Raw genomic sequence first — 25,130 nt, 5'->3', positions numbered from 1 at the left:
ATACTTGGGAATATTGTTTAACTTGTAAAACCAGTTTATTACAAATACATACTTGCACCCTATGAGTAAAATACTGTTGCCCTTCAGACCTCAAACTACATCTGTCATTAGGGCTAAACACGGTTTACGTAAGTAGAAACCTCTATAGAGTTTGATCTGCTATCCATTCATGGTCTCAGTGTTATGCTAAAGTTCTAACTTTAAACAATATAAGAAGGAACAATCTCTAGGAATTGAGACTGCATTGTTTATTTGTAGAGAACTATTGTGTACTTACTAAACATTTGTATTCTTTCATAATCCAATGCACAACCCTCTCTAGCTCTGAGAGAATCCAATACAGCCACATATGTCACATATTTTACTAAGTTTGCACATGCTTTGGAAAGAGCTCATTGTTTTTAATTATGTGTACACCCTAGTGTGTGCCGAGCTCATCAGTGAAGATCCTTACAGTGCAACCCAGTGCGATGCTCCTTTATATTGATAATAGCCTGAATGTTTGTCCAATTTCTTTTTTTTATTTTATTTTTTAAACTTTTTTGTATTTTATACTGAAGTAATCTAGTCTGTGATTATGTGTTTTTCCATAAATGCATTTCCTTACAGGGCCTGTTTGTTCTTTGTGATTGATCCGGTCTAAGCCTACACATGTTCCCTTTAGGGTGTATACTCAGCTACACCTTGCTAGATCTTCTTGTAGACTGTGATTGACTCCCTCAGCATTCAATTTCATAAAATGAAACTTTTTTTAATTTCACCTGTGTGAAAAAAAGTGTATTATTAGTTGGGGTGTGATTGTGAGACCTCACAAAGAACTAATAGCAGTAATCCTGATCCGGTCCTATTGGGTTTCTTGAAATTAAAACTCCACTCAGTCCTGGGTAACTGTGGCACACAGCATTCAGGCGTAGCTCAAAAGAATAGCTGTATCAATACCAAAACAGTCAATAAGTAAGAAATGGCACCATAAAAGCCCCACACCAATTTATAAAAATAGTATACATGTCTATCTTCAAATTTATACCAAAACAAATGATAAAAGGGAACCAAAGTTATATTTGCAAGGTTTTCATAATTTACTGTAATTCACTCTAAAATGTTTTGTAAATTACTGCTTTTCACTCCTAGTTCTATGAGCCTCGAACTTGAGAGTTCAAGGCAAAGTCAACGATTCAGGCCGACCGTGATGGACCACTGGTCAGGTGCAGGGGCTGGATTGGTCTTGGTCAAATTTTTATCTTTGCAGTTCGAAACTTTTCTAGTTCTTTCTCGTTGAAGCTTGTTCTGTGATGATTTTGTCAATGGTCAGATGAAGTCCAGCAGTTCGGTAAGAGCCTTGGCTCTCGACGATATTCAAGGATACGTATGAACCGGCAAGTGGCGGTTGTCTTTTAGCCCTGGACTCTCTGCCTAAAAACATTCTCTTTTAGCTTGGGCTCACAAGTTGCACTTCTCTGAAGAGAAAAAGTGCACTCTAGCACAGCCAAGGGTCTAAGACCTGTGGGGCATGTCTGGGGGCTGGTACTGAATCTCACAGGCTACACCAGCAGAGTCCTGGTCCATTCCATTGCAAATTGGTTTGCTGGACACTTTTCCGGTGCAGGTTTGTTTAGCTTCTGTGCCCCTGAAACTTAGCAGAAGGCCACCCAACTAGCTCTTGAAGTCCACTCGGTGGTCCTTTGCAAGAGTGGGAGCAGGTTTAGCTCTTGGGGTCTCTTTCCACAGGTGCAACAGCAGGAGTAGCCCTTCTCTTTCTGAAGTCCTGTTTTGGTTCAGCCGGTGAAGTCTGGTTCTGTAGTAGGAGATCTCTGTGTATAGTCATAATCTGTGAATAGTCCTGCCCATGTGCGTGGACCCGGAGCAATCGAAATAATCTCTTAAGTTGTCCTCTTCAGCAGGCCTGCATAGACACTTAAGAGAAAATCCAAGACAAATAATGCAGCCTGCAATTAACAAGGCTATACTGGCCAGCACTTCATCCTGAAGTGAAAAGGATAGCCAAATAATATTAAAATTTACACATTTTGCTAAGTTTCACATATAGAGAAACTCCCCTTCACAAAAATCCTTTGTCATGATAGAGAGGAAGGGTTGGACAGACAAGCCCCACAGGCTGCCATTATGTGTCTGGGAAAGGGATACCGTGCCTTTAAGGAACCCTCCAGAGACCCTTGGTATCCCATGATGCAAAGGCAAGTTACTTTCAGTTCTTTTTTCCGACTCCTGCTAGCAGGACCCTGGAGCATTGAGCTCTACCTTTATTGGTATTTCTCCAATTTTTGGAGCTTTTTTGAAATACCACGACACCGAAAGGTATGACGACTATCTGCTCCCCGTCGACCCAGGGCTCTGGGTCTAAGCGATGTCGACTGGAAGGACGTCGAGACCTCGGACGAGGTGGACGTCGAGACCTCGGACGAGGTGGACGTCGAGACCTCGGACGAGGTGGACGTCGAAACCTCGGACGAGGTGGACGTCGAAACCTCGGACGAGGTGGACACATCATCATCGTTGTCGGTCTGAGTCCCGAGGCGACACGTCGAGGAGGAGTCTACGTCGAGGAGCCTGTCGCCCTCGGTGGTTAGCATTTCCACATCTGACAGTCCGAGATCACGGTGGCACGGGCGTTCGCCATCGGGAGATACAGCCTCCAGAGCGCCCTCCTCGAGTTCTGCCCGCAAGTGGAGGAGAGCATTTCGTGACTCTGACTACTCCAGGACCTATTCACCATCTAGGTCTCCGGAAACAGCCCAACCTGTGGTCCCTTGTCTGTTGCCTCCACGGCCTCGGATGCCTCCTCCTCCTCCTCCCTCCTCTCTTCTCCTCCTTCTCCTCCTTCTCCTTCTCCTCCCTTCTCCTCCCTTCTCCTCCCTTCTCCTCCCTCCTCCTCCCTCCTCCTCCTCCCTCCCTCCTCCTCCCCCCCCCTCCTCCTCCTCCCTCCTCCTCCTCCCTCCTCCCTCCTCCTCCCTCCTCCTCCCTCCTCCTCCCTCCTCCATATCCAAATCTGTCCTGACTCCTGTTCAGTGTCTGCAGTACTAGGGAGCCTCCATCGATACTCTCAAGGCAAGCGTGTGTCCTTTGGAGGAGGATGCTTATCGATCCTTCGTAAGGCTCAGACTCTCATGTCCATTCCAACGACGACGGTGAGAACGGTATCTCTCTCCTGGGGTCGATGGCCTCGTGAATCTTTCTCAATCCACATGCACGCCTCCACATGAGGCTGCTGCAGGAATGTCTGGAGGATCAATGGGACCAGAAACGTGGGAGCTGGGAGGACAGGATCCGACTCTCCATGCTCTACAATCCCTGAAGTGGTGGTGTTCACCAGTGAATCTCCTCAAAGGGGTTCTGTTGCACAAGGAGATACCGACTCAGACCATTGTGGCAGATGCGTCTCTCCAGGGCTCGGGGGGCGCATTCGGAACAAGTTCAGATACAGGGCACGTGGTGTCAGACAGAATCCACGTATCACATACATTTTCTGGAACTCAGGGCTGTTCATCAAGCGCTGAAGGCCTTCCACCCGTCCTTTCGGACCAGTTCCCTCCTGGTACAGACGGACAACACAACAACAATGTATTACCTCAAGAAGCAGGGGGGGCTCAAGGTCGCGCACACTGTCTCAGGAAACGCAAGCGATCTGGAATTGGCTGTTGGCCAAGGGACTGACTATAACGGCGACCATCTGCCAGGTGTGCAGAATGCTCAGGCAGACGCACTCATCAGGCTCGTTCAAGAAAACCACGAATGTGTCTTAAACGACGAGGTGTTAAACATCTTCGCAAGATGGGGCACTCCAGAAATCTACATGTTTGCCACCGCAGAAAACAACAAATGCAGAGACTTCGCCTCTAGGTTTTACCAACCAGGGACGCTGGGGAATACACTGTGGATCAACTGGTCGAACAGCTTTCTCTACGCTTTTCCACCCATTCCCCTGATCCCAGCAGTGGCAATCAAGCTGTCCCAATCCAGGGCCAGTATGATCCTCATTTCTCCGGAATAGCCTCGGCAGTGGTGGTTCACCGATCTCCTACACCGGTCTCTCCTGCCGCATCTTCGACTTACGTGTGAGCCGGCCCTTCTCACGAAGCTCGGAGGGCAGATAATGCATCCCAACCAATCCCAGCATCACAGAAATATGGGGACTTCCACCGGTCACGGGACACTCAAGATGTGGAGACTGCAGTGTCTGTCACCTCACCGACACCAAGACTCTCAATCTTGAAGATGGAGAAATCTGGGAGCAAAGGTCACACCAACTGCAACAGTAACAACGTCGTATATCTGATCAAATGCCCCTGTGGCAAACCCTATATAGGAATGACCACACGCAAAGTGAAGCAACGTATATCGGAACATCGCAGCACGATCAGATGCAAGAAAAACACCACAAGACTCACGGACCACTTCCTAACAGAGCATCATACCCCTAATGACATGAAGTGGACCGTGATTGAACAAATCCAACCAGGTCCTAATGCACAAATTCGCCTCTTTGAAAAGGAACAACGGTGGATTTATAGACTTTCCACCCATAAGACAGGTCTCAATGATAATATCCCATGGGCATCTGTATTAAAATAATACTCAGATACCCAACTCTATGAATTACTGAGTCTCCTCCGTCCCTGTAATTGATTGCCCACCCTATGACCCACCTCTTCCTGGATCCACCCTTATAATCTTTTATAATCTTTTATAGGAACATCTAGTCCCTTGATGGGTGGTTTACCCTCTATCTATCACCACCAACTTCAGTGGTGTTCGAGGCATCAGTGCTTCACCCGGATTACTATCCAAGGGCATAGCTTTTGTAAACGCCCCTTTTCTGTAAAGTCTGATGTGCACCCTTTCGACAACTGAAGGTAAGAGGAATACATCGTCCCTTGCCTTATGCTATCTGCATTCTGCAGTTATCGGGGACAGCCCGGCAGCGACTACACTCCTCCCATTGCATTACGACGCCACACGGCGTTCGTAGCCCCTCCCATTGCCGTGACGTAACCACGCCCAACCCGGAAGCGGCAAATATTTGATTATTGAGCCCGTCTCGCACGGCATCACTAGCCGAGCAGAGGACGGTAGAAGTAGGTTAATGGCCGATTTTCTCACCAGCAAACTAAGTAGATATCTCCCCCTACAGAATCCCTGACACCCAGTCTGGCATTCTTTCGCAACTCATTACGTTATCGAGTCGGGCACTTTCCACGCCGCTCGATTATCAGACTCGTCTCTCACCAATACATATTCTACCATTACAGAATGTTTTCTCTGCGTGATGAGCCTACCCCCTGCCCGCCGAAGCATTTGAGAGCCCGAAACTAAGTAAGCCGCCTTCTCACGCCATGTAGCTCCTATGTACCTCTCTGTGTTACATGTGTGTTAGTCTTGTATGTTACCTACTAACAATGGCATAATTTGCACCACCGATTTTCGAAATCACCATATCTGGACATATCAAATGACTGAGTTTATCGAATGGAATATTGCGTCGATCACTATACTCTTGAGAATAATTACGAGTGCAATAAAAGTAATGCATGCAACAATGCACGCACCTATTGATATGTATATGTGTCCTGAGAATATACCCCCCACGGACACCTGATCATCACGTTATTGATCACATGAAGGTCTTCAAATCATATTGGCATGACATATGAAAGCACAGACACATCACGACGTAACAGGATAGTAAGCATGATCACACCTGATATCTGTTTACATTTTCTTCTTTACAGGTCTCTTTTTACTCATGCTCGTCCATTTTGACTGAGCATCAACACTACTGGGCATTTGCCACTAGGTTTACAGGGGTTCAGGATAGGGTGCGCCTTTTAGGGGGCCCATACTGTCCGTCTCCCTGTTTTTGGTCCTGAGGAATACCGGGCATTGACCCATTTGGTAGAAACATGTTGACCAACCCACAAACACACATATAGAGATACTTTGGTTGTAACTTTCCTACCAGTATCTCGCCACTGCTTTTTAACATTGTTCAGTTGCTTTAAAATAAAATTTCTGCTTTGAGTTAAACCAGGACAATTTTTAACACTTTTTTTTTTTTTTTTTGCACCTACAGTCACAACCTGCTCCACTGTAGTACAGGTGTTGAAGCACATCCTGGTGACGCTAGGTCACCAGGGTGGTCCCCGATGATGAAGCATGTCACCACTAGGTTGGTGAGTGAGGGGTTTTAAATAAAAGGATACATTTTTCCTTCCTGCCAACACGCCCACCCTTCAGAAAACCTTCAATTTCTCGTTTGGTGGTACTCCTCTCTTTGTTTAAATCCGTATGGACATTTAAACCTGCTTCAGAACTGCAAAGAGACAGTCTACAAGGACCTCCTACGCTTACAAGTGGAAGAGATTCTGCATTTGGTGCACTTCAAAGAATGCTGATCCTACGTCCTGCAAGGAGGATATCATTCTTCCATACTTGTTAGATTTGGCTCAATCTGGCCTTCATTTTCATTCTACTAAGGTTTACCTCGCAGCGTTAACTGCGTATAGGAAATGCCCTTCACAAACTTCCTTTTTCCAAATCCCTGTCATCAGAGTTTTTGGAAGGTTTGAAGGTGTTTCCCCCCATTAGGTGTCCTTCGCCTCCATAGGAGCTGAATGTGGTGCTATCTAGATTGATGAAGGAGCCTTTTGAGCCTATTCATAAGGCTTCTCTACAGCACCTATCCTGGAAGGCAGCTTTCCTTGTGGCTATAACATCGGCTTGCAGGGTGAGTGAGAACTAGGCCCTGTGTTGCCAAGAGCCCTATACTGTGTTTCATGCATCTAAGGTTGTCATGAGGACTCACCCAAAGTTTCTCCCTAAGGTGGTGTCTGATTTCCATGTGAATCAATCACTTTACCAGCGTTTTTTCAACATCCTTCTTCTCCGGCGGAGAGGTCCTTCATTCTCTTGATTTGAGATTGAGAAGGGTGTTGAAATTCTACTTGGATAAGACCAAGGAGATTCGTAGATCAGATCCGTTATTTGTTAATTATCTAAACAGTCCATCTCTAGATGGATTGTGTCCTGTATACAACTGTGCTACCAGAAGGCTAACAAGACTCAAGGGGGTAAGCCTAAGGCGTACTCCACCAAAGGCAAACCCGCTACAGCGGCTTTGCTGCATAATCTTCCCATTGCAGACATCTGTAGGGCTGCAACTTGGAATTCCGTCCATACCTTTGCTAAGCATTACTGCTTGGACTCTGATGCCAGGGCCGATGCTCAGGTTGGGCAGGCTTCGCTGAGGAATTTATTTGCACAATAGTGGTTTTGTCTGGTTTCTTCCACCGCCTGGTTAGTTTGTTTGGGATGGGCTTGCCATTCTATTCACAGATTATGACTATACACAGAGATCCCCTACTACAGAAGGAGTCGTTTCTTACCTGTAACTCCAGTTATCTAGTAGGGATATCTCTGTTATAGTCATAAGCGACTCGCCCTCCTCCCCGGTGGATGAAACGATGATATCCTGAATGCTACAGGCCTGGCTTTATACACCTTCAAAAAGAACTGAAAGTAACTTGCCTTTGACTGTGCATCATGGGATACCAAGGGTCTCTGGAGGGTTCCTTAAAGGCACGGTATCCCTTTTCCAGACACATAATGGCAGCGTATGGGTCTTGTCTGTCCAACTCTTCCTCTCTATCATGACAAAGGATTTTTGTGAAGGGGAGTTTCTCTGTGTGAAACTTAGCAAAATGTGTAAATTTTAATATTATTTGGCTATCCTTTTCAATTCAAGATGAAGTGCTGGCCAGTGTAGCCTTGTTAATTGCACGCTGCATTATTTGTCTTTGATTTTCTCTTAAGTGTCTATGCAGGTCTGCAGAAGAGGAAAACTTAAGAGACTATTTAGGTTGCTCCGGGGTCCACGCACATGGGCGGGACTGTTCACAGAATATGACTATAACAGAGGTACCCCTACTACAGAACTGGAGTTACAGGTTAGAAACTACCCCTTTTTCTTCCTGTGGAAGCGATGCCTGCCTATCGACCTGCACAAAGGAAAGACTGGCTGCAGTGTGACTCACTGTTGCTCGTCAGAGGAGCTACCTCTTTGAAGCTGGGCCATCTATGGCCACAGCCCTCTGGCCATACTGCCTAAGGAGGTCCCACTTCATACAATACCCCTTTTGTTCCCCATTTCTGAGTGCTTCACACCTCCTGGCAGGAGGGCAGCAGGTTGTCTTCGGTAACAACTGTTGTAGTTAATCAGAAACCGCTAATACATCTTTGGGACAAACATCTGACTTCAGCAATAAGTCTGGCTTAATGTAACAATTCATTTGATACTTCTAAATACTATATTTCGTGGTCCCGAATGCAAATCAGCACTATCAGTTGTGCTAGTCTAACCCCATGTTAGCCAGTAGTACTACTAGCCTTGCTGCAGTGAAAACATTTGTGAGTTTTCAATGTTTTGACATGTTAGTCAAACAAATTTCCATCATTTTAATAATTAGCACCCTGTCTTATGAGCTTTTGAAGACTTCTTTGTTGTGAATTATAAATATTAAAAAGGTTTTGGACTTGGCAAAAGGGTTAATATGACACCTCGAGTTGTCCGCTTAAAAGCTGCCCAACTAGGCGGCAGTGGCAGACCTAGAATCATGTGTTCGAGGCATGTGTGGTTATAGATACACATGCTTTGCATATTCCTGCCACCTAGTGTTTGGTTCGAATGTCTGTAAGTTGTTTTTCGTTGAAGTCTTTCGAGTCATGAGGTAAGGGGACTGCTCTTGGTGATAATGCACATGTGCATCACCTCCATTTTTAGATAGTGTTCTGTTTTCTGTCTGGTTCGGATGTGTATTACTGGGCTCCGGTTCAAGACCCTTTTTGGGATACTTTCAGTGCGTAATTCACTCTTACCTAGTGTGAGAAGTTGGCCTGGTATATGATGCTCACTAGTTCTAGTGATCACCTTGTACCATGCCAAGCAACCCTTATGGTGCAGGTTGTAAAGTCAACCTTATAGACAAGCTATCCTAGGGGTAGCATGGACTAAGCAGTCTTAGGCTAAACTCTGTAAAGGCATGTGAAGCAAGCTGTTTTACCATACACAATCCCTTGAATACCAAATGAAAGGACACCACACAGATATATATTGAAAATATATATAGATTTATTTCTACAAATAACCCTGATACTCTTTATGAGCACAGAAGCAAATGCGTTAAAACAAAACACAGTTTAAATAACACAAAAGTTGCACAATTATGGATGAGCCCTAGGGGCCACCTAAACCATATACTAAAATAGTGGTATAAGAACCACTATGGGGAAAGTGAAGAGGCCTAGGGCCTGGGGAATCGCTGGAGCTGTTCGGGACTAGCAGTGAAGAAGTCGGGAAAGGCCCGCGGGACTCGGGTGCAGTGCGGAAAGTGCACGCTTTACCAATGCAATGTCAATGGTGCGTAAAAGTTACAAAGTTAGTTATTAAGGAACCTTCCGAGTGACCTAGAAGGATGAAACTTTAGACACAGACACTAGAGGTGTATACCAGTGTGGGAACACCGGCGTTGCTGAGTTACCTCACCCACAGGAAGCGGGTGCACAGGGTCGGAGTAGTGTCGGGTTTCGTCACGCAGGTCGATGGTGCTTGGAGCTGAAGATGCTGCAGGCGGCTCGATGTGAAGAGTTCCGGTGGATCCAAGGGTGGATCTGAAGAGGTGAAGACCTGAAAGCAGAGGGGACAATGTTCAAAGTCACTAGCCAGTGACTACCGTGGAACCAGATTGGAACCAGGCGATGTCGGGTGCAAACAGGCGTTGAGGTGTAGCTTCTCTCTGCAGCCACGTGGACACGAGGGGTCGAGGACGTCCAGGAGTCGATCACGAGCTGTCCCACGCAGGCTTCTCGCTGTTGGCGGTGTCGGCAACTTGATTGGAGCAAACAGGCCTTGGCTAATGCAAGCTACGCAGGAATCGAAAAGGCTTGTTACTCGGACCAGCAAGGTCAGAGCAGGTGCTCCCTTTTACAGGAGCGAGGGCAAGTCTGGAGCAACCAGACCCGCAGTGTAAGTTGAAGGTTTCGTCGCCAAGATGGCCGCTAGCCACGTGGCAAGTGGACGGGATGGCGCGTCGAGTGGCACAGTGCAAAAGGGCCCCACGCAGATCGTGGAGATGCTGGGGGGCTGATCTTCGGTGCAAGGGCTGCTCGAGGTTGGGGCTTCTCAAACCCCAAAGCACAGCGTCGAGGGTGCCTCGGGTGCTGCGCAGTCAGCTTCTCGGGGGTCTTCCAAGAGGTCCGGTCCCACGTCTCTCGATGCCTCCACGGGTCCCTTATTTGCAGGGACTGTGGATCGGGCTGTGAGATGTCTGGGTCTTGTCAGGCTCTGGGCTCGGTCTCCGGCGGGAGGCGGCGGCAAAGCAGACGTCGAGTTGCTGGTTGGTGCCTGTGTTCACAGGGTGGTCACTCCTTGGCCATAAGGGAGATTCTCTTCCGTCTTCTGTGCAGCAGAATGTCGAAGTCCAGTCTTCTGTATTTCAAGTTGATTCAGGATGATCTGAAGTCTCAGGACACAGCTCCCACTCTTATTCGAATCTGGGGGGCCGGATCACCTACTAGGTCCCTCCTCTGGGTGGAACCAGGAAGGGGGGTGGTTACACCCCCTTTCCTTTGTCCAGTTTCGCGCCAGGACTGGGGCTGGAAAGCCCCAGCACCGGTTTGAACTGGCCTATGCACAGGGACACCTTGTGTGCCCCAGGCATGTCTGATTCTATTCAGCCCTGTCCTCCCCAATACACAAAATCCTGTCTGGGGTGGTGCTAGCACCTCCCAAGGCAGGAAACCCTTTGTCCAAGCTGCCCTCGCTGGAAGGACTCCCAGCAGCAGGAGGTTAGACTTGTGTCTGTGGTGGCAGCATCCATTTTGTGATGCTAAGGCTCTGTTTAACTTTAACGGGGGTTCAGGCCAGGTACATGTCGTGTCCCTCTAGAAGGGTGGAATGCTACCCCCGTCGCCAGAACTGGCGAGGGGGTAGTATTCCAATTCGTATGACACCTTACTCGACATGTTTTGATAAAGCCAAACCCAAGATAGCATTTAACCGCGAGGTTCATAATGCACTTAAGAGTATATGGTATGGCAGGACATGGTTCCGAAAGCTGCAGACAGGCTCAGCTCATGCCAGAGCACCATCTCACATATTTCCAAGCACTCTGCCTCCAGGATTGTTGAGGCCTTCCATAGGAGTGACTGATAGGAACATATGTGTCCATTTTAGGTTAGGTATAGGCATACTACACCTAAGTAAGGGGTGGTTACACCGACTTACCCCAGCTGAGTGATCAGCCAGTTGTGTCAAAATATGGAGGCCAGGCCAGGGGTGGCATAATACATGCTGCAGCCCCTGGTAGGCCTTGGAAGCACCTATGCCCTGGGTACCTGGGTACACTGTTACAGGGGCCAATAAGGTGAACCAGTTCCAATGTCGTTATCCACCTAAAGTACATGGGTAACAATTTAGAGAGAGAACAGCAGGCTGTGGGTCTGATTAGCAGGCCCACAGCCACATTGTCATAAACCAGTGAAGCAAAAAGCAGAAATTTGGGGTGACCATAGGATAGCAGACCCTACTCTCCTACACCTAGTCAGTATTGTTTTGAATGTGATTTCATTTTTGCATATCAAAGTTTGGAAGATATTCATTCATCAGATTGACACTACCCGTTCGGGCTATGCCTTTACCCTCACTCAACTCCCTCGATTACACTTTGCTGATGGAACAGACAGGGTTCTGATTCTGTCCCCAGTGCCACTCAAAGTACCACGGACTAAACTTCACCAGGTCTGCAATCTGTGCTTATCCCCAGAGCACAGGGAAGAAGACTGTGAGGCCTGCCTATTGGTTCGATCGAAAAAGACCCTGCGGGACAAACTGGCCCGGCGCAGAGAAATGCAAAGATGCAAAATCTGTGAGAAGCCAGATATCTTCGGACCAGAAGGTATCGAACAGGAAGAGAAAGACCCTGAGGCCTCTGTGGCTGAAGAAGAGGGAACCTTTTTGGTACAAGATTCAGACTCCGAGTTGAGTATCGATCCGGGATCCGGAGATGCATGATCTGCCAGATCAGGGTGCTGTGAGTACTCAACCCCCTCACATGCCCACACCAAAACTTTGTTTCAAGGAAACAAAAGGCTTACGGGCAACCACTGCTATCTGGCATGATTGGCACCAAACTGTAGCTTTGGCAACCCCGCCTTTGGATTCTGCACTGAAAGCATGTCCAAAGCCTTCTGGTAGCGCACGAAGCCGAGAATCCACCTAGTCTGCTCCGGCCACTCTGGTTCCGAAAGCCAAAATCGGTTTGGATCTGAAAACAAAATTGGCTCCCATTAAGCTCCCAAAGCCTATTGGGAAACAATGCAAGAGACTTAATCCTAAACAGAAACTTATATCAATTCTGATACTACGCGTTTTATTGCTAAGACTGCGTCAGTGCCTTCTTCGAAGCGGCAATCTTCTTTTCAAGGCTCCCTTGATTTGCCACTGCAAAAAAATAAAGACTAGGCTACCAGTCCCCTGTACCCTATTCTTCCTACTTCTCCTTCTCCCATATCACCACCTGTATCTTCTAAACCTCACTTCACTCACCACAGAATCCCTTAAATATTACACCTCGGGTAGCTCCACATACCGACCCAGGTGGGGGGTGAGGGGGTATAATTTCACTTATGGTGCACCACAACCACCAGACCCCTGGCAGGATTACGACGTAGACTGCCGGGGATACAGATCCAGATCTGTACCCTGCCAAACCCTCACCTCATAATACTGCGTCATATCAAGAGCTAGGGCAGGAGCATACCATGGAGTTACACTGCATAAAGATTTCATGGAATATTTTTTATTTGAGACATTGTACGCCACACACAGAGCTTCTCAGTCTCTTCCAATGCTTAAAGGTTGCGTCACTTAGATACTATCTTAAAGTATCCTGCAAGGGCTCGCATAATCACCCCTAGGGTAGATAAGTTACGAGGCCGCATCACCTGGCCCAGTTTTTATTAGAGGCCAGCTTTCACCCGACTCCCTAGTTGCCTCAAATACCCGTTAACAGGAGAATTCACAGACTATACCCGACACACCACCTCCTAATAATGAATCTAAATTTGATTTCAGGCAAATGTGTTGCTTCACAGTACAATAATCATTGGCGGATTACAAACACAAAAGGTTTATTCGCTAGATGCAATAGACCTCACTGGGATGAAATGAAGGAACTCCTTCGATAATTCTCAGAGGAACGTAAGAAAAAAGGGCAGGAACTAGTTCAGGAAGGGAAGATAATGGCCAATTCTTTCATTAGATACTCACTGGATTCTGCAGATACTGCCACCAGAGGCATCAATCCTAGTGTCCTCCTACCCAAGCAACCCTGACTGCATTCCTCTGAGTTTAAACCAGAATTCCAGCAGACTTTACTTAATGTCCCTTTTGATAAAGAACACCTCTTCAGCCCACAGGTAGATGAGGCTTTAGAAAAACTGAAAGGACACGGAGGTTGCCAAATCCATGGGGTCACGTCAAACAACCACTCCTCGTGGGTTCCTTTCATCACTTTTCTTATATAGCATGTTCCAAAGCGCCTCTGCATCCCCTTACAGATATAAACTCGCACTTCATCTAGAAGGTACTTCAGAGGCAACTACAGAGGTAACAACAATTTCAAAGGTACACCAACCCTTAATGCCCCATCCGGTAACAAACAGTGACTTACTTCTCCTTCCCCATGATCATTTTAAACCCGTCTGGGGTAGATTGCAGTAGTTTCTTCCCACCTGGCAGGCCATAACATTGGACTGGTGGGTGTTGGACATTACTCAACATGGTTATTGCCTGTAGCTCATCACCACTCCTCCCACTCACTCTCTCTGGAACATCAACTGCTCAAACTACAAGCTCTGTTACTCAAAGCAGCTATACACTAAGGCGACTTTATGTCCGCACTAGACTTAAAGGACGCTTACTTTCACATCCCCATTCACCCAGCACAGATCAAATTCCTCCCTTTTTTGATAGCAGGAAAACCGCACCAATTCAAGGTCCTGACATTCGGATTAACCACTGCACCCAGAGTGTTCACCAAATTCTTAGCAATGGTAGCAGCGCATCTACGTAGACAAAACATTCATGTCTTCCTGAATCTAGACAGCTGGCTTTTCAAAGACCTTTGTATCATCTGTGTCTTCAACCCAGTCATATTACCCTAACCCTCCTAAACCAATTGGTGTTCACTATCAGTGTACAAAAGTCCCATCTTTAACCTACACAGCTGCAGCCATATCTCAACACCATAACGTTTAGCCTATCCAATTGCAGCCAGAATACAACATTTTCAGACACCGCTACCACAATTTCAAGTCAATCAATACTTGACAATCAAAACTTTCATGCATCTTTTGTTGAATGAAGACCTCGTTCATCGCCGTAGTGCCTTCTGCATGGCTGAACATGCGTCCTCCTCCAAAAGGTTTAGCACAACAGTGAACTCGACCACCGGGTCGACTGGACGATTTAGTATTGGCAGACAGCCGCACTCATCACTCTGTTCAGTGGTGGAACACTCACAACCTGTTTAAAAGGGCGGACGTTCATAGAACCTATTCTACAGATTAACACATCCCCCACAGGATGGCGTCCTCCGCTACAAGATCTAACAGTTCTGGGTTGAGGGTGTCCACAAATAGACCTCTTTGCAACCGCACAGAACGCAAAATGCCCAAACTTCGACGCCAGGTTCCCACATTCCCTATCCAAAGGCAATGCACTGTGGATGAGTTGGTCAGGGATATTTGCCTATGTTTTTTGCCTCTCTCTCTTCTTCCATTTCTGGTTTGGATGCTCAAGCAAACATCTCACCCTCATTCTGGTGGCTCCCTCATGGGCTAGTCAACTGTGGTTCACCACACGATTTGCACTCTCAATAGGTCCATACGAGAAGCTTCACTTCAACCTGTATCTTCTCACTCAGAACTATGTCAAAATCAGACCTCCAAACCCAAAGGAGCTAAACATTGCGATTTGGCTCCTGAAGTCCTAGAATTTGGTTATTTACGTTTGCCACCCGAGTGTATGACTATTCTTAAGGAAGCACGTAAGCCTACGACTGGAACTTGTTATGCAACAAAGTGAAAGATTTGTTTTTTACTGTGGTAATCAAAATGTTGATCCATTCAGTGCATCTGTACAAAACATGATTTGTTACCTTTTGCATTTACAGCGCTCTGGCCTTGCTTATATTTCCATACGTTTACATCTTTCAGCAGTAGCTGCCGATCTTCAAAACAGGAAATGCTTCTTGTTCAAAGTGACAGCTATTAAGGCTTTCATAGAAGGTCTTAAAAGAGTAATACCATCCAGAGTCCCACCTGCACCCGTGTGGATTCTCAATCTTCTCACAAGACTTGTCCACCCTTTGAACCATTATACAATTGCTCCCTCCAATTTCTATCTTGGAAGGTTGCTTTCTTAATTGCCGTAACTTCACTAAGACAAGTCAATAAACTCCAGGCACTAACTTTAGAAGAACCTTTTTTGACAACTACATAGGGTTAGGGTGGTTCCTTGTACCAACCCAAAATTCCTTCCAAAGGTAGTGTCCTCTTTCCACCTGAGCAGGATGTTGCCTCTTCCCAATGGTAGAGGACTAAGGCTTGTAAAATTGTCCTGAAGTAGTCTCCGGGTGAAACAGCTTTACTTTCTTCAAGAAGGAAAGTTGGAAACAAGTTGTTGTGGTCATGACCAAGAGTTCTGAGTCAACCATGATGCCCACAGATTATGTATGGTCCATCAGCTTCAGGGTGAAGCCTGGTAAGTTTGTTAGCAAGACTGGTATGAATCTGTGGTTATGTGATGCTCTAGGCAAATACAAATAATTCAGTCTTTGTGGGGTTTAGAATCCGTTTGGATGAGTTAGAATCAGCATTTTTGCCTCTGTATGTAGTTAATTGAGGATTTCTTTAGGTAGAATTGGCAATATTTATGTAGAATTGTCAACTTTCTACATATCAATGGATCTTGATGGGCCTGTCTGCAAGAATGAATCCGGGGGTTTCTATGTAGAGGTGAAAGATGATGTGCGGGAGAATAGATCCCGGATGTCTTTGATCTTGTGGAAAATATTTCTACGAACTGGCGCCTGTTCCTGTGGTAGAATATGAGCCATTTCAAGATAGTACCTGGAAATCCAATGCATGTTTTTAGGATGTTGATCAGAATGGTCATATATCAAAGGATGCAGAGAGGCAGAAAGCAGGGGCTGTTCATTTTTTTCAGAGGTAGGGCCTCATTGACTGCTTGATTTGTTGCGGTCTCAGTGCTGTGAGGTTTGAAGTCTGAGTGGTAGTCTTGTATAAAGATTATAAAGAATTTTCCCTATGATTTGAAGGTGATTAATACAGTGGAAGCTGGTCAGGTCTCCTGGTTCCAGGGAATGTATTTTGGAGGAGGAAGAATCTGACCAGCCTTATGGGTATCAGGTAATGTTCCTGGGCTTCGAGATGCCTTAACTGTGGGAAGGGGTATAAGGGCCTCTCCTAGTAGCAAGGTTATGCTGAAAGAAGGGTTTGCGTATTAGAGAAAATGGTCTTTAGAGTTCAGACTGTTGCAGAGATCCATGTGCGAGACCGGTTTCAAGGCAGTCCATTTGATGCTGCAGCATTGATGAATACTGCAAGAGCAGGGGTGATGGAAATGCAAATTATATTGTCTGATTTTGTTAATCATCTTAATTAAGAGGTTTATGGCAGTGCCTTTCTTTGAATGAAGCAGGGACTGAGTTCTGGGATAGGATTGGTGCAGTGTTTGACAGCCCTGAAGAGGGATTTGCTTCTCTTGGTTGTTTCATTGATGATGGTGTTGTAGTAAGAGGCTTTAGCTGTGATTATTTGAGATTGATGATTACATTTGTTTTGGAGCAGGGTAAGGTCATCCAGGATTTTTAACCTTCTCCATTCCTTCTCCTTCTCCATTCCTTCTCCTTATTATTTATATCTAGCCGCAGATTAGAATATTTCCCAGGCATCTGACTGGATCTGAAAATGTTTGAGTAATCTCCTTGTTCGCTGGTAGGTGGCGTAGTTTGGCTCCGCATGGCATAATTTGTGTTTTCTGCACCGAAGTGATGTGCATGGTGCCTATATAGGCGCTGACTTCAGTTCTTTTTTCCCATGCCATCAGTGGAGTTTCGGATCGAGCTCCCCTCAGTCACTTTTTGACTGACTTTTGATGTTTTGTCAACACCTAGTGTGCCTTTTGCCAGTTTTGTGTATTAGATGTCAATGAAGAAACTCACTGGGTTCTCGCCTTGTGGGGCCTGCCATAGATGTGAGTGACGGATCCCCTCATGGTGTGTCTGTGGTGCTTGTAGAGGCCCTCTGCACACCACACGGAGTTGTGGTTCAAGGCCATGAACCATAAGGCCATCTGTGAGCGGGCCATGAAGCTCTTGACTGCTCGCCATGTGACTCTGTTCCGCTCCAGGTTTTGGTAACGTGGGAGGTCTCCGGACAACTCCTGGAGTCTCTCGATGTGATCCCCGTTGCACTCCAGGACGTCTTCAGGTAAGTCCCATAAGAAGTCAAAGTGCTCTCAGACTTCTCTGCGTCCCTCTCATTCTTCTGAAGACACAAGGAAATGATGCCGCAAATCCAGACCTTGCTCTCAGGTGGTTTTTGTGTAGCCACCATCTGAAACTGGACCGCTCCTTGCTTCCCCAAATTTGCTGGAGCGACCTCTGCCCAACTCTGAGTTTTGAGGCCATGACCCTCATTTTTGGGTGGTCTAACCCCTCTGGGGCTTCTTCGGGTCCCATGGGTTCTGAAGTGTCTTCCCCCTCTGCAGCAGTCGACCCGTTAGAATCCGCTGGTGCATCTAGATCAGCCCTAGCATGGCTCTGCGACCTCCTCCAAAGGCTTTTGCTGTTCCCAGCGCCGCTGACGCCCATCAGCAGCGCCGAACCCTTTGTGAGTCCTGTCTGATACAGGTATGCACTGCTGTCGTACAACCTCAGTTCCTGAACCAACCAGGCCAATACGGCTTGAATTGGAGATGGTGCCTTATTTCCCTGGAGAACTCACTGAGAAACACAAATGGAGGGGGATCTGTGTTCGTGAACACCATGTGCTTTTTGGGCCAATATTTTTATACTGTCTGATATGGTTGCACAATTGCTGCCTATGATTCCAGATGAGGGCCAGACCATACTCTCCCAAGCTATTGCTGACTGGCAAGACGCAGCAAAGTTCGCAATCCGATGCGGGTAAAATAAGCTGACTCACTGGGCAGAGATTGCTTCTTCTGTGGCTCTCCAGCGTCACGCCTGGTTGAGGAATACTGGCTTTTCGTGAGTTGTACAAACCTTCCTCATGGACATGCCTTACAACGGTACACGTCTCTTTATAGATTAGGCCGAATCAGCCTTGGAGAGATTCAAGGACAGTAGGACAACTGCTAGGATGTTGGGGCTCTCTGTGACCACCATAACACACATTCTTCCTTACAACCCTTCCGTCGCAATGGTAGGGGCCATCAGCCACGTCGCCCTTGCCACCACGGCCAGCAGGCCCTGCACTTTTGTGCACACAGAAGTGGCTTCCACAAACCTTGAGGTCCACCCATTCTGCTTCCTCCACCCCTAACCCGGCAGCCGCACAGTCAAAGACTATTTAGTATGCCCGTGGCCCAGCATGAGCATCCAGTTGGCAGCAGAATCCGACACCCTCTGCACCAGTGACTGAAGATCAGGACAGATTTTTTCAAACAAAGTTGAAGCGATATTCTCCTCATTCACTGAGGTTAATGAAAATACACAGGCAAGCAATAATATTAATGGACTGGAAAGCAGGGATCCATCAAGATCTCTGGATCAATTTATACCATTGGAGATTCAGAATTAATTAAGGTTTAGACCCAAATTCGATCAGGAGCCCCTAGTGATCCTTGCCCTGCTTGGGTCATCCAACAAATAGCAGAGGTTATAGGAATGGCCCTGACGCCCGTGTTTAATAATATTTTTGCCTCCAGGATTTTTCCTAAGATCTGGAAAGTAGCTTCCGTCCTCCCGCTCTTGAAAAAGCAGAATTCAGACCCTAAAGAACCTAATTACTATAGGCCTTTTTCACGGCTCCCTCTCCCCCGCTAAAATCCTGGAAAAGGTGATGAACACCCAACTCAGTGCTTTTCTTCATTGTAACAACTCTCTGGACCCCTCGCAATATGGGTTCAGGGCTTATCACAGCACTGAGCTGGCTCTGTTTAAATCTACGGAGGAAATCAGAGAAGCCGTAGATGGAGGAGGAAGTGCCGTTTTGATCCTGCTAGACCTGTATGTATTCACTATCCAAGATACATAGAGAAACTTATGCCTGCAAGCAATGTTACTTAAATGTAAATACTAATCAGGGCCTATTTCAAAGTGGAATACTCTGCTAAAACAGTTTTTATTGTTTTAATGCTGAAAATGAATGATTAGGAGTAAAATAAAGTGCCGCAAAAATGCCGCTAACTTTCCATATTTGTCCCGCTAAATTTCCATATTTGTGCCGCTAAATTTGCTAATCCATGCCGCTATATCCTGGGGGGGTCTGATGAGTGTATGAGTGCCATATCCTTTTGGATGTCAATTGTTTGAAACTGAACTCTAATAAAACAGAGGTGTTAAAGTTTGGGAACAATCCCTTGGTGTGGACACCAGAATGGTGGCCAGAAGAACTGGGGCTCTGCCCCACACCAACCAAGAAGTTTAAAAACCTGGGGGTAGTTGTGGATGCTAGGCTTATCATGGGAGACCAGATTAGCCAGGTGACCTCAGCCTGTTTTATGATTCTTAGAATCATCAGGAAAATAAAGTTATTTCTGACAGAACAGCTTGAAGACAGTGGTCATGGCTCTGATAACATCACGGCTGGACTACTGGATTAGCCTATACCTGAATCTGCAAAAAGTCAGATGTATAGACTTGAGTTAGTCCAGAACGCAGCAGCCAGGCTGCTGTCTGGTATCCCCAAATTTGCCTCTGTCCAAGGCGAGCTCAGGAAGCTACATTGGCTTCCTATAAAACAAAGATCTCACTTTAAAGCGCTTTGTATAGTCTTTAAGGCTATCAAAGGTATTGGTCCAGAATTCCTCAGGCATAAGTTCCAATGGTATGTGCCCAGGAGGACGCTGAGATCTACCACTGCCAAATTAACACAAATTCCCAGGATAAAAAAACTCAATTGGGGAGGCAGGAGCTTTATCCACTGTGCCTCAAGAGCCTGGAACGAGATTCCATTAGCTCTTAAAAACGCTCCAAATCTCCTTATGTTTCAGAAGAGCTTGAAGACGTGGCGTTTTTCACAGTGATCTCAGCTAGCTTCAGGAGGCCAATGCTCAGCGCCAGGACACCCAAGGGTAATAGCGCGCTCTATAAGTGTTAATAACATAACATAACAGATAAATGGGTGCTCCAGATTGTGAAATTATTCCCTCGCCTTCAAACAGCACCCCTCTGCCACTTACTCCATCCCCAGATCAGCTGACCGAGGACCATCTTGCGCTCTGGCGGCAGGAAGTACTGGCCCTTTGGGCTAAAGGATCCGTTGTATGGGTGCCAGCATCAAAAGTAGTTCATGGTTGCTATTCCCACTACTTTCTGGATTTAATGATGGAGTCCTCTGTACTGTCATAGGTCAGAGTCCTCTCTGTTACTTCTTGAAAACGGGAAAATTCAAGATGCTCAACCTGGCTCCTGCCTGCCCACAGACTACCTGTCGTTCACGGTGGGCCAGAAGGATTATCACTTAAAGTGTGCTTCCCTTTGGCCTTACTAATGCCCTTGGGTGTTCACCATGGTAATGGTGAAGATTTCAGAACATCTGCGTATGTCAGGGGTTCCAGTCTTCCCTCTACCTCGACAATTGGCTGTTTCAGGCGAGCCCACCCCAGTCAGTCGTGTCTGACCTCCAGGCTACGGCACACCTCCTGCACTACGGCACACCTCCTGCACTTGCTGGGGTTCACTATCAATATGCCAAAGTCACACCTTACTCGCACTCGGATTCTCCTTTCAATCAGAGCTGTTCTGGATACAGAGCGGTGTCTGGCTTATCCTCTGGAACAGCGAGACTGATATTCGGATTATGATCCCAATGTTTTATCCTCTATCCTGGATTTATTTTGCAATTATTCTGAGGCTGCTGGGTCTCATCGCCTCCTGCATTCTCTTGGTAAATCATGCCCCCTGGCATATGCGGACACTGCAGTAGAACTTGAAGACCCAGTGGGCACAGCATCAAGGCAGTCTCTCCGACCTGATCCAGATATTGGCGAGAGATGCAAAAGACCTGCAGTGATGGCTCACATTCCATGATTGGATCAGCAGCAGATCTCTCTCTTCCCCACCTAGAGCCCACAGTGGTGACAGATGCTTCCCTTCTGGGTTGAGGTGGCCACCCGGGAGAGGTGGAGATCAGAGCCTACTGGTCTCCGACAGAATCCCAGCTCCAAATCCGTCTCTTGGAACTGAGCGTGATCCGACTGGCATTGAAAGCCTTTCTTCCTTCCATAAAGAGAAGGCTACTTCAGGTGTTCACGGACAACATCACCACTGCTATGTGGTATTGAAACAAGAAGGGCAGAGGTGGATGTCATGAACCCTATTTAAAGAGGCTCTGCATCTCTGGACATGGCTACAACATCAGGACTCATTCCTTGTGGCTCAACATTTGGCAGGCTCTCTGAATGCTGGAGCAGACAAACTCGATCACGAATGGTGTCTCCATGTGGAGGTGGTGCAAGGCTTCTTCCAAGAGTGGGGAGAGCCTTTATAGAACTACTCGCCACTGCACCGAACACTCAATGTCAGCCCTTCTTCACACTGAAATTTCCAAGGCGGCACTCGCTCTGAGGTGCGTTTATTCTCAAATGGAGTGGAGGACTCTGATTTACTTTTCCGACAATAACCCTACGGTCCAGAGTTCTCAAGAAGATTAAGAACGACCAAGCCCATTCATCATAGTGACTCTTGACTGGCTGCGGAGAGTATGGTATCCCGAACTCCTTATCATAAGCATCTACCCACCAGTCCGGATGCCCATTTGGGAGGATCTTCTGTTGCAGAAACAGGGCAGGTAACTGCACCCAAACCTGTCCACTCCATCTTCATGCATGGAGATTTTGTGGCGGCAGTTGAGGGTACTTGATACCCCTTCTGAAGTATTTGATGTCATTCTGGCAGCCAGGTGTTTGACTAAAACTATTATGACTGGGACAAGTCTGTGGCTTGGTGTACACCTAAATTGTGTGATGCTCTTTCTCATCCTTGTCTGTAGTTCTTCTATTTGACCTATCCTTGGCCTATCTGGTCTCAGTTAGAAGATATCTGCCATATCCGCCTTTCAGTGGCTGCCAGATCATCCTTCCCTGTTAGTCACCTATTGTGACTTGATTCCTTAAATTGTTGCTGCATATATTTTCCCCAACACACTTCATTATGTCTCATTGGGAACTAAATTTAGTTCTCACCTTCCTCATTTGCTCTCCTTTTGAATTGATGCACAGATTCCCTCTACAGCGCCTAACTCTCAAAACTGTCTTCCTTGTGGCAATAACATCTGCCAGGAGGGTTAAGCATCCTTTTGGCTAAAGGTGGTCACACCTATTCACGTTGGGCAGAACATCACCCCGCCTACCTTTCTAAAGAAGAGGAGAAATCAAAAAAGAGCATTTATCATTCTAGATTGATTGTACATACAAATTCTTGATTGACATTACACTTTGTTGGATTTGCAGGGGCAAAGAAGGGGAAATCCATTTAAGAGAACCATCTCTCAATGGACCATCCTCTGCATTACGATCTGCTATGCAAGGGCCAAGAAACAGCCTCCTAAGAGCTTAGGAGCTCATTCCTCCAGAGCTACAGCTGTGACCACTGCGTTGCCTAGAGGAGTCCCAGACCTCAACATCTATCTGCTACGTGGACATCATTGCACACGTTTGCCAAACATTACTACATTGACAGTTCAGCGGATGGTAATTTTGCCCGTTTGGTGCTCAAGGACTTTTTTGTTTAAAGGAGTCCATAGACCCACCTCCGGGGAGCGATTGCTTTTGAATCTATTCTAAGCTAAGTGATCTGCTGCTGGAAGTCTTGAGATGAACAAGTCTAGCTACAGATTCCTTACCTTAGAATATTCCTTAGACCGGATCTGGAGTTCTTTTTTAGTAATCCCCTTGCGTGGTGGTAGGGGATGTCATTTGGATCTGCATGGATTTGTTGGCATCTGTGCCGGAAATAATGTGGACGGTGCCTATACAGGTATCGCCTCACCTTGCTGACCTCAGTTCTTGTTTGTTTTTCCCCTCCAGAAGCACTGAGCCAAGCGGAGGAGGATTGTCTAGTGTACCCAAGTGAGGTCCTAAAGAATCTCTTGTGAGAAGTACAGAACGGGGAGGGTCAGTAAGGCTAGCTAGATTCTCCACTAGTGTTACAGAAGGCAGGTAACTTGTTCTTTCACTAGACTCCTAAGTGTACCAGTGTGCTGAGGACTTTGGCTTGGTTAATTTGGTTTTCTGTGCAGCATAGTGCTCAACATGAGTTCTCATAGTAGTGGTGTTGATGTGGAGGAGCGTATTGAAATCGGTGGGCTGGGAGTGGTCTTACAGTGCAATTCTTCTTGTTTTTCCTGAGATGGATGTCTTTGAAGGAGCATAAGGTTATGTGTTCCTCTTTTTGGTTGTTCTGGATGCCGAGATGTAGTATATATGATTGTGACGGGAGTAGTCAAATGGTCAGTTCAGGTCTATAGGTATCCGCAGGAATGCTAAGAGGATGAGATCCAGTGTGTTATATTTGAGGTGCTTTGGGTTGTTGAGTTTTTATTTCCAGTGTGTTGAGGTCTGTACAAGGTTTTTTATGTACATTTGTGTTGGAGTTGCTGAGAGGTTTGTCTCTGAAGAATGTCTGGTGGGGTGTTGGGTAGAGACAAAGGTGATAAGGTTTCTTATAGGAAGTGCTTGTGTGTTGCAAGTGGTCTGTTGATCAGACGCAGTGAAGCGGTTTTGGAGGTGGAGCTGTTATAGGAGATCGGAGAGGGAATTGTTAGACTTTGGTGTTGTAGCGTTGGTAAGAGGACAGGACCAGGATGTCCTGTTTTTAACTGCAAGTCCCCCTCCTGTTTTGAGTGTGCTGTCTGTGTTAGAATCTATAAATATCAGGAATGAGAACATTCAAGATGTGTGCAGGTGAGGGTGTGAATTAGGTCTGTGAATTGGGTCTGTGATAGTGCTTCTAGGTCGTTCTGAGTGATGTCGACAATGCCTGGAAGTGTGTAGGACTGCACAGTGTGGATTGAGGAGCAGCATTTCATTGTGTTGTAGCAGTGTGTTAGTGAGTGGTATGTGGATTAGGTTAGTAGTGTTAGATGTGTGAATGTATTTACAAGGTGTATGGTTAAATAGTATGATGTGGTGTTTGAGAAACCCACAATGAAGCTGGTTTATATGGAGAGATTCTGGCCCAGCTCCTTCCAGATCCGAAAAGGTTCAAATGTATAACATCTATGTTCGAGGCATGTGGGCTGCTGAATTTATATCTATGCATAGATCGCCGCCTAGTGTTGGGTCTGGATGATTGCACATTGTTGTCCTGGAAGAGTCTTTGAAGTATCACGAGATAGGTGGCTCCTCCCCTGGGCTACAGTGCGCATGGGCATCCTCTCCATGCTCAGATTGTTTTTTTCCGCCATTGGGTTCGGATGTAGTTTCTTAACTCAAGTTCGGATTATATATAAAAACTCTTTCTCAAGGCCTTAAGGGCGTCGGTATTGTCTTTCGTTCGGTGCCTTATACTTGTTTTCAGTTCTTAGAACACAACGTCGAAGACAGATTGCCTTTCGACACCAAAGACCCCATCGACTATCGACGATGGAACGGAGTCCGTTCAAGCGCTGCCCCGTTTGCTACTCGAAATACCCTCACATCGATGTGCACCCGGTGTGCAATAAATCTCTCTCACCGGACCACGACGAGGCGATCTGCATGGCCTGTTAAAAATTCGGATCGAAGAAAACTCTTCGTCTTCGGCGCGCTGCACGACAGTCGGCGCGGGAGTCTGCACCCGATCCAG

At 46.6% G+C, this 25,130-nt stretch overlaps 1 protein-coding gene across 1 annotated transcript in view; it reads left to right on the top strand.

Annotated features, from left to right (window-relative positions):
• Window positions 1–25,130, top strand: part of ACTR3 (actin related protein 3) — a 431,810-nt gene that overhangs the window by 256,951 nt on the left and 149,729 nt on the right. The window lies entirely within an intron of this gene.

Source organism: Lissotriton helveticus, chromosome 3_1 (genome assembly GCF_964261635.1).
Source record: "Lissotriton helveticus chromosome 3_1, aLisHel1.1, whole genome shotgun sequence".
Classification (NCBI taxonomy): domain Eukaryota; kingdom Metazoa; phylum Chordata; class Amphibia; order Caudata; family Salamandridae; genus Lissotriton; species Lissotriton helveticus.
The sequence above is the reverse complement of the archived record's forward strand: the minus strand, read 5'-3'. Positions and strand labels throughout refer to the sequence as shown.